Genomic DNA, 17339 nt, shown 5'->3' with positions numbered 1-17339 from the left:
TCAAGGGTGGGGAGAATTACAAAGAAACTTCTTAAGGGTGGGGGAGATTACAAAGTACATTGATCAGTTAGGGTGGGGCAGAAACAAATCACAATGGTGGAATGTCATCAGTTAAGGCTATTCTTACTTCTTTTGTGGCTCTTCAGTTACTTCAGGCCATCTGGATGTATACGTGCAAGTCACAGGGAATGCAATGGCTTGGCTTGGGCTCAGAGGCCTGACATTCCTGCCTTCTTATATTAATAAGAAAAATAAAACAAAATAATGTTGAAGTGTTGTGGTGGTGAAAATTTTTGGGGGGTGGTATGGAGAGAGAATGGGTGATGTTTCTCAGGGCTGCTTCAAGCGGGATTGGGGGGGTGTGGGAACCTACAGTGGGAGAGATTAAGCTGAAGGGAGGTCTTGTGGTAAGGGGTGATATTGTGGGGATGTTAGAAGAAACATTTGTCATATAGAATGATCGGTGATGGCCTGGATACAGTTTTGGATGAATTGAGAAACTAAATGGAATAAGAGAAGGAGAAAAACAGGTATAAAAGGTCTAAGAATTGGAAGGACCTAGGACATCTGATTAGAGAGTGCCTAAGGAGATTCAGCATAGTCCTGCCAGCAAAGATTATTTATTTACTTCAAGAGTTTAGAGTGGCAGTTTGGGGATAGCACCAGGAGATATCAGCTTTGATGGCTTGGAGAAACAGTGTAAACCGGCAGTGTAAACAAGAGCAGGGCATGTATGAGTAGTTAAGAACGGTGAATAGGAGTATGACTAGACAGATAGTAGGGATGACAAGTTTCTTTGGGGCACAGTCTAAGTTGGTCTGGTGTCTGGAATGAGACTGGGGCCTAATAAAAAGGAGCGTCTATACTGGAGCTCAAATGGGCTGTACCTTGTAGCATTCTGAGGGCAGGTCTGACTTCTGAGAAGGGAAAGTGGTAAAAGTATTGTCCAGTCCTTTTTAAGTTGGTGGCTGAGCTTGGTGAGGTGTGTTTTTAAAAGACCTTTAGTCTGTTCTACTTCTCTTGAAGACGGAGGACCGTAAGGCATGTAAAGGTTTCACTGAATACTAGGAGCCTGAAAAACTGCTTGGCTGATTTGACTAATAAAGGCTGGTCTGTTATCAGACTATATAGAGGTGGGAAGGTGAAACTGAGGAATTATGTCTGACAGAAGGGAAGAAATGACTGCGGTGGGCTTCTCAGACCCTGTAGGAAAGGCCTCTACTTATCTAGTGAAAGTGTCTACTTAGACTAAGAGGTATTTTAGTTATCTGACTCGGGGCATGTTGAGTAAAGCTAATTTGCCAGTCCTGGGTGGGAGCAAATCTTCAAGCTTGATGTGTAGGGAAGGGAGGGGGCCTGAATAATCCCCGAGGAGTAGTAGAATATCAGATGGAACACTGAGAAGTTATTTCCTTGAGGATAGATTTCCACAATGGAAAGGAAATGAGAGGTTCTAAGAGGCGGGCTAGTGGCTTGTACTATAGCATAGCCTGCCTTTGCTGGTGTGTGGCGATTAGGCATGGTAGAACTGCCATCAACAAATCAAGCGTGATCAGGGTGAGGAACAGGAAAGAAGGAAATATGGGGAAATGGGGTGAATGTCAGGTGGATCAGAGAGATACAGTCATGGGGGTCAGGTGTGGTTTCAGGAATAATGTGGGAGGCCAGATTGAGGTCCAGGCCAGGAACAATGGTAATTGTGGGACTTAACAAAGAGTGAGTACAGCTGAAGGATCCGGGGAGCAGAAAGTATATGCGTCAGGTATGAGGAAGAAAATAGATTTTAGAAGTTATGAGAAATGTAGAGAGCAAGTTGAGCATAGTTTGTGATTTTGAAGGCCTTTAAAAGTATTAGGGCAGCAGCAGCCGCTGCATGGAGACATGAGGGCTAGGCTAAAGCAGTAAGGTCAAGTTGTTTGGACAGAAAGGCTACAGGGTGCGGTCCTGGCTCTTGTGTAAGAATTCTGACTGCACTAACCATGCCTAGGAAGGAAAGGAGTTGTTGTTTTGTAAGGGATTGAGGTTTGGGAGATTAATCGGACACTATCAGCAGGGAGAGCACGTGTGTTTTTATGAGAATTATGCTGAGATAGGTAACAGATGAGGAAGAAATTTGGGCTTGCCTGAAGTAATGGGGGCTGTCTGTGAAGACTTGCAGCAGTACAGCCCAGGTAATTTGCTGAGCCTTAGGGGTGTTAGGGTCAGTCCAAGTGAAAGCGAAGAGAGGCTGGGATGAAGGGTGCAAAGGAATAGTAAAGAGAGCATGTTTGAGATCTAGAACAGAATAATGGATTGTGGAGGGAGGTATTGAGGATAGGAGAGTATATGGGTTTGGCACCATGGGGTGGATAGGCAAAACAATTTGGTTGATAAGGTGCAGATCTTGAACTAACCTGTAAGCCTTGTCTGGTTTTAGGACAGGTGAAATGGGGAAATTGTAAGGGGAGTTTATAGGTTTTAGAAGCCCATGCTGTAGCAGGTGAGTGATAACAGGCTTTAATCTTTTTAAAGCGTGCTATGGGATGGGATATTGGCATTGAGTGGGGTAAGGGTGATTAGGTTTTAATGAGATGGTAAGGGGTGCATGATCGGTTGCCAAGGAGGGAGTAGAGGTATTTTATACTTGTGGGTTAAGGTGGGGGAATACAAAAGGAGGACGCAAAGGAGGCTTTGGATTGGGAAGAAGGGCAGCAATGAGATGTAGCTGTAATCCAGGAATAGTCAGGGAAGCAGATAATTTAGTTAAAGTGTCTCGGCCTAATAAGGGAACTGGGCAGGTGGGGATAACCGAAAAGGAGTGCTTAAAAGAGTATTGTCTAAGTTGGCACCAGAGTTGGGGAGTTTTAAGAGGTTTAGAAGCCTGGCCGTCAATACCTACAACAGTTATGGAGGCAAGGGAAACAGGCCCTTGAAAAGAAGGTAATGTGGATTGAGTAGCCTCCATATTGATTAAGAAGGGGACGGGCTTACCTTCCACTGTGAGAGTTACCCGAAGCTCGGCGTCCGTGATGGTTTAAGGGGCTTCCGAGGCAATCAGGCAGTGTCAGTCTTCAGCCACTAAGCCGAGAAAATCTGGGAAGGAGTCAGTCAGAGAGCCTTGGGCCAGAGTTCCAGGGGCTCTGGGAGTGGCTGCCAGGTGAGTTGGACAGTCCAATTTCCAGTGGGGTCCCGCATAGGTGGGACATGGCTTAGGAGGAATCCCGGGCTGCGGGCATTCCTTGGCCCAGTGGCCAGATTTCCAGCAAGGGTAGCAAGCTCCTGGGGGAGGAGGTTCTGAAGGAACGCCTGGCTGCTGCGGTTCAGGTGTTTGGAAGTTGTTGTGTGCTGGAGATGTGGCTGGGCTTTGTCTCACAGTGGAGGCAAGGAATTGAAAGTTTTTTCTATTATTGTACACCTTGAAGGTGAGGTTAAGTCCTGTTGTGGGGTTTGAGGGCCAGGTTCTAATTTTTGGAGTTTTATTTAATGTTGGGAGTAGATTGGGTAATAAAATGTATACTGAGAATAAGACGGCCTTTTGACCTTTTAGGGTCTACAGCTGTAAAGCGTCTCAGGGTTGCTGCCAAACAAGCCATGAACTGGGCTGGATTTTTATATTTGATGAAAAAGAGCCTAAACGCTATCTGATTTGGGATAAAGAAAAAGGATCATTAACCTTGACTATGCCTTTAGCTCCAGCCACCTTTTTAAGAATAAATTGCTGGGCAGGTGGGGGAGGGCTAGTCACGGAAGGAAACTGTAAGCTGGACCGGGTATGAGGAGGGGAGGGGATACAAGGATTATAGGGTGGAGGAGCGGAGGCTGAGGAAGAATTGGGACCTAGATCGGCCTGGCAAGGAGGGGAGAGGTCAGAGGGGTCTGTAGAAAAGGAAGATTAGAAAGACTCAGCGATGCTTGGGGTTGGGACTGAGGGGACAGGCGGGAGGGAAAGAAGGAAGATTTGGGATTAGTTGCATTGGGCATAGAGACTAGGAACGGACTGATGTGTAAAAGAATGCCTGGATGTCAGGCACCTCAGACCATCTGCCCATTTTACGACAAGAATTATTTAGATCTTGTAGGATGGAAAAATTGAAAGTGCCATTTCCCAGCTATTTGGAACTACTGTCGAGTTTGTATTGGGGTCAAGCGGCATTGCAGAAGAAAATAAGATGCTTAGATTTTAGGTCAGGTGAGAATTGAAGAGGTTTTAAGTTCTCAGAACACAGGCTAAGGGAGAAGAAGGAGGAATGGAAGGTGGAAGCTTGCCCATAGTGAAGGAGGCAAGGCTAGAGAAGAGTAGAGACACAGAGAAGGGTGGGGGGTTCTTGCCCTCCAGAAAAGCAGAGAAGGAGTTGGGGCACGGAAATAAGGGATTGGGGCACAGAGATAAGAGGTCAGTGTGCGGAAATAAGGGATTGGGGGTTCCTGCCTCCTAGAAAAGCGGGACTTGCCGCTAAGGGTGAAGGAGAAGGGGTTGAGGGGTACTTGCCCCTGCCCCAGGAAAGCAGAGAAGGGGTAGAGACACAGAGAGAAGGGGTTGGGGTACTTGCCTCTCCCCCAGAAAAGCAGAGAAGGGGTAGAGACAAGGAGAGAAGGGGTTGGGGTACTTGCCTCTTCCCCAGAAAAGCGGGACTTGCCGCTAAGGGTGAAGGACCAAGGCAGGCGTCCCTGCGTGGTCTGACACCTCTGAAACGTGGGTGAATAATCAGAGAGGCGTTCCTGCAATGATTAAACACCAAGGGAAGGCTGCCTTCCCAGTCCATGACCGGTGCCGGAGTTTTGGGTCCACGGATAAAACGTGTCTCCTTTGTCTCTACCAGAAAAGGAAAGGAATGGAAATTAAGAGAAGGGAGAAATTGAAGAGTGGAAAGGAGAAAGTGGTTGAGGGATAGTGAGAAAGGTTGGAGAAGAGAGTAAGAAGAGGCCGCTTACCCGATTTAAAATTGGTGAGATGTTTCTTGGGCTGGTCGGTCTGAGGACCTGAGGTCGTAGGTGGATCTTTCTCATGGAGCAAAGAGCAGGAAGACAGGGGATTGATCTCCCAAGGCAGGTCCCCTGATCTGAGTCACGGCACCAAATTTCATGTGCGTCTGTGTGAAGAGACCACCAAACAGGCTTTGTGTGAGCAACATGGCTGTTTATTTCACCTGGGTGCAGTTGGGCTGAGTCCGAAAAGAGAGTCAGCCATTCTAGACATTTCAACTGGTTCAGTTTACACAATTCTGACTAAAAAATTAGAATTGAACAAGCTTCTCACTCAATGGATACCAAAACAGTTGTGCCTGGGTCAGCTGTGGACAAAAGCAGAGATTTCCATGGACATTTTAAATACATAGGATCAAGATCCTGAAGCATTTCTTCAGACTAGTAACAGGAGATGAAACAGGGCTTTACCAGTATGGTCGTGAAGACAAGGCACAATCAAAGCAATGGCTACCAAGAGGTGAAAGTGGTACAGTCAAAGCAAAAGACGATGGGTCAAAAGCTAAGGTTATGGCAACAGTTTTTTGGGATGCTCAAGGCATTTTGCTTGTTGATGTTCTGGACAATAACATCTGACTATTATGAGAGCATTTTGAGAAAGCTAGCAAAAGTTTTAGCAGAGAACCTCCTGGAAAAGCTTCACCAGAGAGTCTTTCTCTACCATGACAATGCTGCTGCTCATTCCTCTCAGCAAACAAGGTCAATCTTGCAAGAGTTTTGATGAGACATCATTAGGTGCCTACCCTCCAGTCCTGATTTGGCTCCATCTGACTTCTTTCTGTTTTCTATTCCTAAAAAAATCTTTAAAGATCACCCATCTTTCCTCAGTTTATAACACAGAAAAGACAACATGAACATGGTTAAATTCCCAGGCCCCTCAGTTCTTTAGGGATGGACAAAAATGGTTGATATCATCACTTAGAAAAATATCTTGAACTTGATGAAGCTTATGTTGGGAAATAACATTTATATTATTTATTTATTTATTTGAGACAGAGTCTGGCTCTGTTGGCCAGGCTGGAATGCAGTGGCACGAACTTGGCTCACCGCAATCTCCACCTCCTGGGCACAAATGATTCTTGTGCCTCAGCCTCTCGAGTAGCTGGGATTACAGGCACACACCACCACACCTGGCTAATTGTTCAAGTTTTAGTAGAGATGGGATTTCACCATGTTGGCCAGGCTGGTATTTTTATCTTTTAATTCTTTTTTTTTTTTTTTCTGAGACAGAGTCTTGCTCTGTTGTTTAGGCTGGAGTGCAGTGGCATGATCTTGGCTCACTGCAACATCTGCCTCCCAGGTTCAAGTGATTCTCCTACCTCAGCGTCCTGAGTAGCTGGGATTACAGGTGCGCACCACCATCCTGGCTAATTTTTGTATTTTTAGTAGAGACTGGGTCTCACCATGCTGGCCAGGCTGGTCTTGAACTCCTGACCTTAGGTAATCCTCCAGCCTTGGCCTCCCAAATTGCTAGGATTACAGGCGTGAGTCACTGTGCCTGGCCCCCATGACCTTTTCGAAGTCCCCTAGTATGTCTTTACACCCATTTCTAGAATGGTTCCCACCATTCCTTCATTTATCCCTTTATTTACTGAATAAATAATTATTAAATGCTTGTCATGTATGTTCCAGGCTTTGCTCTAGTAATTTGGGATATATCAGTGAACAAAGCAGGAAAGAAAAAAAAAGGCAAAATCTCTGCTTTCTGGGAGCTCACATTCCCACAGGAGTGACAGGAAACAGCCAATGACCAGTAAGCATCACAAAGAAGTCATGCCAAAGAACCAGACAAATAGCTGGGTGGTAAAGGAAGAAGGGGAACTCCTTTGTGACGCCAAATGGGCCAAAGGGTCGCTGAGAAAACCAAGCCTTATTGTCCATCTTGCCTTCAGGATAATGTGAAATATGGTCTAATTTTTTTTTTTTTTTTGAGACAGAGTCTCGCTTTTTCACCCAGGCTGCAGTGCAGTGGCTCAATCTCGGCTCACTGCAAGCTCTGCCTCCCGGGTTCACGCCATTCTCCTGCCTCAGCCTCTCCGAGTAGCTGGGACGACAGGCGCCCGCCACCACGCCCGGCTAATTTTTTGTATTTTTAGTAGAGACGGGATTTCACCGTGGTCTCGATCTCCTGACCTCGTGATCCGCCCGCCTCGGCCTCCCAAAGTGCTGGGATTACAAGCGTGAGCCACCGCGCCCGGCCTATGGTCTAATTTTTGAAGAATTTTTTTCTTAGAAATTTTACTGAATCCAAAATAAAACAAGAAGATCATGGTGGACATAGTTTCCAAATTTATTCTGCAATAAAACAGGTTTGAATCTAGATATACAAGCAAATAATATACATTCTTTTTTGCAGAGTCCAGAATTCTCTTTTCTCAACACTAGATGGCAGTAGAGTTAAGGAAAAAAATCCCAGCAGTTCTTTGTACAGGGATTTGGTGATTTTTCCCATAAAGCTGCGATGAGAATGGACTCAGAGCAAAATCTATGTAAGTAGAAAGTTAAATTACAATGGAGGTGTGAAATGATGCTTTAACATGTCACACGCTCATTTTGGCAAAATGTGTTTGGGGCAGAACTCTCTCTCTCTCCCTCTCTCTTTCTCTGCCTGTGTGTCTTTACAGGGTAAGCCTAGACAGCATTAGAGAACCATGAACTGTGACTCCTAATACATGATGTTAACTTTAGGTTGGCGAAAAGTCAATTTAACTTTTTTTTTTTTGAGACGGAGTTTCGCTCTTGTTGCCCAAGCTGGAGTGCAATGGCGCGATCTCAGCTCACTGCAACCTCTGCCTCCCGGTTTCAAGCGATTCTCCTGCCTCAGCCTCTCGAATAGCTGGGATTACAGACATGCACCACCACACCTGGCTAATTTTTTGTATTTTTAGTAGAAACGGGGTTTCACCATGTTAGCCAGGCTCATCTCAAACTCCTGATCTCAGGTAATCTGTCCACGTCAGCCTCCCAAAGTGCTGGGATTACAGGCGTGAGCCACCACGCCCGGCCAAGTTAACTTAACTTTATCCTTTAAAATTGCTTCTGGGTTTGTTAACTTTTTTTGATGCCATTTAACTGGTCCACTCAAGATTGGTTAGGTCTCAGAGGACATTTAGTGCAAAAATGGGAAACTCTGAGGAAGTCAGCTCTTCAGTGGTGTTCAAATGTTTTAGCAAGAAGTTTAAGAGTAATGTTGTCAAGATTCTCAGAATAACACTAACAATAATGAATATATGGGAGAGAGGGAGATAAAGCAACTGTGTTCAGCTGCTAACATTGATGAACCTGGGCAGAAGGTATATGGTGTTCGTCCTACTATTCTGGTAACTTTTTCATAATTTTAATTGTTTTCAAAATAGAAAATAGAAACAAGTTATCACAAAATGTGTAGCTTAATGCCTACAGATAATAGATGCATAGAAGGAATTACTATGTAGCATAATCACAACTACAGCAAATACACCGAACATATGAGTCTAAGAAGTCCTGGATGAGATGGATCTTTCTAGAAGGCCAAGTCTTGACTAGTGACTGGGCCCTGGTCTGGTATTCATTTGTTCCATCATCCAACTGATATTTATGGAAAAACTACTAAGTGTGAGATTATGAATAGGGGTTACTGCAGTGAACGTCGTAGACAAAGTCTCTGCTCTCCTGAAGCTTACATACAACTGGAAAGACAGAAAAAGGCAAATAAGCATTTAATAGATTGGGTGGTGATAAGTACTAGAAAGAAAACAGAAGCAGGAAGTTAAGATAGAGAGTAACAGGGTATTACTTTTACTTTAAATAGTGTGGTCAAGGTAGGACAGCCTTTCTGAGGAGGGGACATGGGAGCAGAGCCCTGAGAAGTGAGGTGTGTGGACTTTGTGCATATCTGGGAAGGATGTTCCAGGCAGAGCATGTGCCTGAAGAGCCAGAAATGGGCAAGCAGTGAGTATGACTTCAATGAAGTGTGGGTGGGAGTCAGGTGGAAGAATGGACACGTACTAGGGCCAGATCTGGCTGTGTGGGCCAGCAAGTCAACACACATCGAAAATAAAATCATTAATGCCTAACATTTATTATCAAATAGCTTTGTTAGGAAAACAGTTTGGTGGTTTCTCGAAAAGTTAAACAGCAATTCCACTTCTAGGTATATATGCTCAAAAGAGGTAAAAGCAGTGTCCCACAGAGATACCGGCACACTCATGTTTACAGCAGCATTATTTACAAAAGCCAAAAGGAGGAAGCAAACTAAGTGTCCATTGAATGATGAGTGGATAAGCAAAAGGTGATAGAGACATACAGCAGAATATTATTGAGCCTTAAGAAGGAATGAAATTCTGATACATGCTACGACATTGATGAAGCTTGAAGATATTAAGCTAAGGGAAAAAAGCTGGACACAAAAGGACAAATACTATATGATTCCTTTATATGAAGTACTCAGAATAGGCAAATTTGTACAGACAGAGTAGAATGGAGGTTACCAAGGGCTAACAGGAGAGGGCAATGGGGATTAGCGTTCAATGGGTATAGAGTTTCTATTTGGGATTGCGAAAAAGTTCTGCAGATTAATGGTGGTGATGGTTGCACAACACTGTGAATTTACTTGATGCCATTAAATTGTACATTTAAAATGGTTAAGATGATGTTTGTATTATGCATATTTTATACAACTAAAAACTTCGTTGATTTTTCTTATTCATATTATCTACTTTATCCTCTCAAGGTAACTAATTTACAAGGACTTTAAGATATGAAAATGCTTTTTCGAGCAATATTATCATTTTTTATCATGTTTTCTCTTTCTTCTCCTCAAAAGTAAAACATAGTGACACAATAAAATAGCATTATCTATACTCACGATCACCAAGACCTTTTCTTAAGAAGACAATACATTAATAGATTAAAATCACGTTAAGAAATATTTATAAGGGTAAAGGATTGGAAACAAACGAAATGTCCATCAATTGAGAAATAGTTAAAATCTTTTAACCATTTGTTCCACAGAATATTATGTGTCCATTAACATGATGATGACTTGTGAAAATGTTTATGAGTGAATTTTAAATTAAAATGTCAAGCTATAAAATTTTATATGGAGTAGGATCTCATCTTGGTTGGAAGAAAAACACATTCCGGAGGAACTAAAAATAAAAGGTAATTTGCCAAGATGCAAAAGGTGCTAATCTCTAAGTGTGAGATATTATGGATGATATTTATTTTCATTATATTTTTATGTATTTGCATCCCCCCCAGTTTTTATTATGAAAACAGGGAGAAAATGCAAATACATAAAAACATACAGAAAATTTGAAAGACTAATACAATGAACATCCATATACCCTCCAATCAGATTCAATAATTGTTTGTTTTCCCATATATAATTTTTTAACAGCCCAGATATCCCCAAGATCTCATACTTTCTCTATCATCTATCTATGTATTAATTATCTATCTATCTATCTATCTATCTATCTATCTATCTATCTATCATCTTCTAGCCATCCATCCACTCATCTATCCATATTAGGAGTTGACAAATCACGGTTCAAGGCCAAATCTGGGCCATCACTTGTTTTTGTACAGCTCTTAATTAAAAAGGAGTTTTATATTTTAAACAGCAACATTTTATCTGGTTGTATAGGTACCTGTAAAATAGCTTTGAATTTGCTTCTTGATCTTCATAGCCTAAAATTTTACCATCCAGTCCTTTACAGAACAAATTTGCCAATCCCTGATCTACACACACACCCACACCCACCCACCCTCCAAAATTTACTGAACCATTTGAAAGCAAGTTGCAAACATTATAACATTTCTACCTCAAATACTTCATTATGTATCTCCTAAAAATAAAGTAATATTCCCACTTAACTATAACACTATCACACCAAAGAAAATGAACTATGATTTTACAATATCATAAATACCCTTCTATATGCAAATTTATGTGATTGTATTTGCAAGTTTTACAAAATGAAATGCATAACTTTATAATAATAAATAGCAAATCTCTTATTAAAAGTCATATTTTTATTATCAACATGAATTTTTAGCGTCAATTTTATTTTTTGAGGGATTTAGGAAAGCTACCCTAAACAGCGGATCCCCTGGACATTTCAGATTAAAACTGAATGTGTTTTCAGGTCAAACAGCTCATATTCTATAAAGCATTTAGTACTGGTAGTGGTGGTACTGTTTGCTGTAGATGTTGGCAGGAAAAGTCAGGTTGTTGTATACTCTTTTCTTTGTGTTCAAAAAAGTAATATCTAATATCCCTGATAATTTTTAAAGCTGAGTGACTTGTACTTGGTAGTTTGTTTTACTATTCTTTCTACTATTTTGGTATATGATTATAAATTTTCATAATAAAAAATACATATACATCAGTATAATAATAGACTTGATTTATGACCTACCTATACTAAGACAATGGCATTTAAAATATGCCAGGATCCTGAAACTTAGATGCAAAAATTGCATATGTGTTTGTATGCGAAAATTGTATGTGTGTGAAAATTGTATGTATGAATCTTTTATTTTAGCATAAGTAACAGCAATTGTCAAACAAAACACAGAAAGAAAGATTGGCTTAAATTTTGAATGGATTTTGAGAAAAGGCTACTTTATCCTTTAAGAGACTTGTTTTTGTAAACATTTCATTTTTTTGTGGGATGTGAATCATGTGTTGGAATCACCTGATTTAGCTGTGGTATAACTAAGTCTGGAAGGTTTTGGGGACACTCTGTTTTTAAAATTCCCCACCATCAATCATGATTATGGTTACATGAGATACGTGTCCTGAAGAAAGAGATCTGTGTCCCAAAGCTCTGGAGTTACTTAAACCATGTACTTTGTAAGCTCATCTTTGCTCTGTTTGAGCCATAATGTTATGTCTGCTTTCACCACAATCACATGGCTGCGGAAATGGCAGGTCAGGCCCTTTTCCAGTGTGCTACAGTGTAGAATCTGCTTTATAAAGTAAGTTGAAAGATTCAATATATTTCTTCTCCTTGCTTTAAGAAGAGCTCAAAGATACACATTCTAGCACATTGTTTTTTTTTAAGTGGAGATTGGGCCAGGCACAGCACTCATGCCTATAACCAGCACTTTGGGAGGTTGAGGCAGGAGGATGGCTTGAGCCTAGGGTTTCAAGACCAGCCTGGGCAAAATAGCTGCCTCTATTAAAAAAAAATAAAGTGGAGATAATCATGCTGTGTTATTTAGTAAGGAAACATTTGATAATATAACATTTGGAAAACAGTGATAGTGAGCCCTTGAGAACTCTAACGGCTCAAAATGTAGTACTATTGTATTTTTACAAATATAAAATATATAGGATTTGAATATGCTCAATGAGATAACAGAAAAGTTACTGTGGAGTATTAAATCCAGAGCAGCTAGATGCGCCTGAATTAGCATAAAAATAACCCATTCTTTTGGAAAGAAGTTGTGGCAAAATATTTTGTTCTGATTGAGTAGGAAGTGTACATTTATTACTTCTTCTTTGTATGTTATCCTTATTTTATGATAATATAATTTTGGCCTAGACTATGTAATTTGGCCCTTCTTTATTATATCAATATATAATTTTGTTTTTCTTTCTGTTTGGCTTCATGTGAGTTCATGAAACAGCTTTCCACTTGTCAATGTCATTTCTCTAACACGTGTCTTTTTTCCTTCGTTCTTTCATTATACATTTATTGATCACCCACTACAGTTGATTTTATTTGTAGTAGTTATGTTCTATGAATTAGTGAATACCAAACAATTGCTCGTAGGAGAAATACAAGGTTAGATTCCTTTGAATCTCTGGTCACATTTTTTTGTCAACCAATCAATACATAACCTTGTGTTATGTGTGTTTCTGTTTAATGACATCTTATTTAATATCTGTTTGATTTACTGACATTGAACTCATGGCCAACAGTGCTGTAACTTGTGCCTGAACAAAGCTTGTCTAACACATATATTTTCTCTGTAAATAACATCACAGCCTTCTTGTGCTTTGGCATGCTGGACAACACTTCATCACTATACTCAGGGCCATTTAAAATAGTAAAATCACCAACAAAAAGCATAAACTGCAAAAAATATGGCAATAGACAGACTGCAGGAAGAACACTTGTTTATGGTATGAGAGGTGAAACAAGGCAAAACAAAGCCTTGCTTTACGTCCACTGGAAACTTGCACATTGAGGGTTTCAACTTTTCGCTGCTCTGTACATGCACATGTCCACAAAAGTGCACTAAACATAGATTTGAAAGTGACAAATAAATTTCGGTGAATTCTCAAATATGGAATTTGTGAATAATAAGGCTTGGCTGTATTTGCAGTTACTCTGCTAGGTTCTGGGAACTCAACGATGAATAAGACTTAATTCTTTTGCTCAAGCAGCTCAAAATCAATTTCAGAGGAGGGATGCGAACGTACCTAAATAGAATTCAGTGCAATAACCACTGTAATTGAGCTATAAGCAAGATGTTATATGTGTTTTCAGGTAAAAACACTTAACTTTCTAGTACCTATCATGGAATGATGAGAAAACCAATCAACTTGGAAGTCAGGCGTGGGCCAATTTTGGCCCTGTCCCCTACTGAGTGTATGGCTACATCTAAGTCCTTTAAAATTTTGATTCTCAAATTACTCACTGGAGAAGTGAAGATGGTAACACCCACCCTTCACCACAACTGTGATGAAAGCATCTAATGCTGTGCTTGGAAGATAGTTAAGTCCCCAGTTAAAGACTTAGGTTTGAAGCAGTAAATGGCAGCTTTACAGAGGAGATGACATTTGAGCTGTGCCTTGAAGCATGAGAAGGATGTCCACTGCTGGGAAGGAGAGCTTCGGGCTTGTAAGCCCTTTGTAGTTTTGTTCTTTATCATGCTCTGATCTAGCCAAATGAGGTGCTAGGAACATAATAGTTACTCAGTTAATAAATGCTGACAGCTTGAGTGAGTAAAGGGTGAAAGATCCCTTTTTGATCTCTTTGATACCTGCTTTATTGCTAGGCCACCTATTTTCATAGCAACACCTATTCTTGGTACATTATATATCAATCTTTGGAGATTTAGTCTGTAGAATTTTTTTTTTCTTTGAGGTGGAGTCTTGCTCTGTAGCCCAGGCTGGAGTGCAGTGGTGTAATCTTGGCTCACTGCAACCTCCACCTCCTGGGTTCAAGTGATTCTCCTGCCTCAACCTCTTGAGTAGCTGGGATTACAGGCATGCGCCACCACGCCTGGATAAATTTTTTTTTGTATTTTTAGTAGAGACAGGATTTTGCCATATTGGCCAGGCTGGTCTTGAACTCCTGACCTCAGGTGATCCACCCATCTCAGCCTCCCAAAGTGCTGGGAATACAGGGATAAGCCACTGCGCCTGGCCTAGTCTGTAGAAATTGAACAAGAGAATGTACATAATTTAGCTAGGAGTTGTATCCTCCCAAAACTGATTTTGAGTAAAGAATGTGGCTGGAAAATGAAAGACATGTGTCTTAGTTCATTTTGTGTTGCTACAAAGGAATACCTGAGGGTGGGTAATTTATAAAGAAAAGGTGCTTATTTGGCTCACGGTTCTGCAGGCTCTACAGGAAGCATGGTGCTAGCTGTCTTCAACAATCAGTGCTTGTGGGGACTAATAAAGTGAGAACTCACTACTATGAGGATGGCAACAAGCCGTTCATGAGGGATCTGTTCCCATCATCCAGACACCTCCCACCAGGCCCCACCTCCAACACTAAGGATCAAATTTCAACATGACACTCAATGGGGTCAAATATCTGAACTACAGCAACATGATAAGAAGGAAAAAAAAGAAAAAGAAAGATGAGAAAATTTATGTGTGTGTGTGTGTGTGTGTGTGTGTGTGTGAGAGAGAGAGAGAGAGAGAATGCTTAAGGGAGACAGGTGACATGTAACAATATGGATAAATCTTAGCAATGTAATATTAAGTGAAATAGTAACTCCCCCAAGAACATATGCAAACCTACAATCTGGAGACACGAGGTAGCACTGTAACCAAGAGATCAAAGCTAATATCACCAACAAGGGACCTCTGAATGTGATTTCCTAAGAAGAACATAGCACCACTTCTGTAATATTTCTGCCCAGAACACACAACCTGATTTCCAGCAAAAGGGAACATCAGGAGAACATAAATTGAGGCACGTTAATAAAATACCAGTCACAGACTTGTTAAAACTCCTGAAATTCAGTGTTAATGTCACAAAAAGGCTGGAGAAATGTTTCAGATTAAAGAAGACTGAAGAGACACAACAACTAAATATAATATGTGATTCTGGACCAGATTACGTCCTTGAAAAAATTGCTATAAAAAGTATTATTGTGACAATTGACAAAACTTAAACATGGACTATATATAAGATACAAGTATGGTATCTATGTTAAATTTCCTCATTTGTGGTTATATAAGCATTGCCTCGTTCTTAGGAAATACACATGGATATATTAAGGAGTAAAAAAGTAAGATATATGTAACCTATTTTCAAATGATTTGTAGAATAATATATATTATATATTCACATAATTAATATATTAATATTATATGTAATACTATATTATGCTATAATATATTACCATATGTTATAATTGTATATTGTGGCAAAGCTATTATAGAGTTGTTTATATTATCCTTGCAACTTTTCTGTAAGTTTGAACTTATTTTCATTTTTATTTTTTTTTGAGATGGAGTCTCACCCTGTCGCCCAGGCTGGAGTGCAGTGGTGAGATCTCAGCTCACTGCAACCTCTGCCTCCTGGGTTCAAGTGATTCTCCTGTCTTAGCCTCCCAAGTATCTGGGATTATAGGCACACACCACCATGCCTGGCTAATTCTTTTTTTTTTTTTTTTTTTTTTTTTTTTGGTGCACCGTTCCTGGAAGTACTGCAATACCAGGTCAATGCATGGAGTGGATGGAGTAATCTCCTATTCCATCTCCTATTTCCAAAAATCCATTTAATATATTGTCCTCAGAGAATGTATCAGATATTAAACTATAAGAACAGATACTACACCTGATCTTAGCCAAAAGGCCGAGAAGTGATGTCTGGCTAATTTTTGTACTTTTAGTAGAGACAGAGTTTCACCATGTTGGCAAGGCTGGTCTCGAACTCCTGACCTCAAGTGATCTGCGGGCCTTGGCCTCCCAAAGTGCTGGGGTTACAGGTGTGAGCCACTGCACCTTGCTTGAACTTATTTTAAGATAAAAGGTAAAAAATAATCTGTAAAATAACACTAGAAACAAAGAAAAAGAGTACATATAGCTCTACATCTTTTTACAAACCTAAAAAACTAGAGTAGTTTAGATAGAATAGTTGAGTAGCTGGAATTAAGCCATAGAATGAGAAAGGAGGGCATGGAGCCCAAAACCCAGCAAGCTGGTTACTCTGGGTGGGGCGCTTGCTGGCGGGGTAGCCAGCCACCAAATGGATTGCTGGAGGACATTGCTGAGCTCATTTTTTTTTTTTTTTTGAGACAGAATCTCGCTCTGTCGCCCAGGCTGGAGAGCAGTGGCACTATCTCGGCTCACTGCAACTTCTGCCTCCCAGGTTCAAGCAATTCTCCTGCCTCAGCCTCCCGAGTAGCTGAGACTACAGGCGTGCAGCCACCACGCCCAGCTAATTTTTGTATTTTTAGTGGAGATGGGGTTTCACCATGTTGGCCAGGATGGTCTTGATTTGTTGACCTCGTGATCCGCCCCAGAGTGCTGGGATTACAGGCGTGAGCCACTGTGCCCGGCGAGATCCTCATTTTTGTTTCAGTGGTTGTTAGATTCATGGAAGGTTATTACATTACTAAAATCAAGCAATCAGAAAAAACATGAACCAACTAACAGAGGACCATGCATGGGACCTAGCGAGACTGCCATGACACACGCAATGTGATTAATCTGTTTGTTTTCATCTGAGGCCAATACAAAAGAAAAATACAGAAAGAGGGAGTGGGAGAAGAGAGACGGGGGTAGAGGGAAAGAAATAAACTGGGAAATCAAGGAGTAGGGAAAGAAAAGTGCTTCAAGTTTTTTGAAGGAAAATAAAAAAACAACTCTGGAGATAACAAACTAGAACAACAGAGTGGGAAAAGATGTAGCAAATTTTCAAGAGACACTAAGAATGGATTGGAGGAAGCTGAAAGACCAAGGAATGGGAATGCTGAGGCAGAAAAAAGACTAAGTAGTATTTCTGAGCCGCAAGAGGGACACTCTGTCTCCACAGAAGGGTGTCAGCCAGAGGGCTGGATTCCAGGAAAGGGTGATGTGGTTAAACAACAGACCAAGGTTTGGTCTAAAGGAAGGCTGACACTTAGCCAGCTGGGGTTTTCCAAAAACTTGGAGTGTTGTGGTCACTTCTGGTTTCTTCAATACTCCAGGCTAT

General features: G+C 41.1%; 1 non-coding gene across 1 annotated transcript; it reads right to left on the bottom strand.

Moving 5' to 3' along the window:
- Positions 1–15824: 15824 nt before the first annotated feature.
- Positions 15825–16010, bottom strand: LOC115836103. The gene has a single exon (XR_004031109.1). It is a non-coding gene; the product is annotated as a U2 spliceosomal RNA (small nuclear RNA).
- Between the last annotated feature and the right edge of the window lie 1329 nt (positions 16011–17339).

Source organism: Nomascus leucogenys, chromosome 1a (genome assembly GCF_006542625.1).
Source record: "Nomascus leucogenys isolate Asia chromosome 1a, Asia_NLE_v1, whole genome shotgun sequence".
Lineage (NCBI taxonomy): Eukaryota > Metazoa > Chordata > Mammalia > Primates > Hylobatidae > Nomascus > Nomascus leucogenys.
Note: the sequence above shows the minus strand (reverse complement) of the source record. Positions and strands in the feature narration are given on the sequence as shown.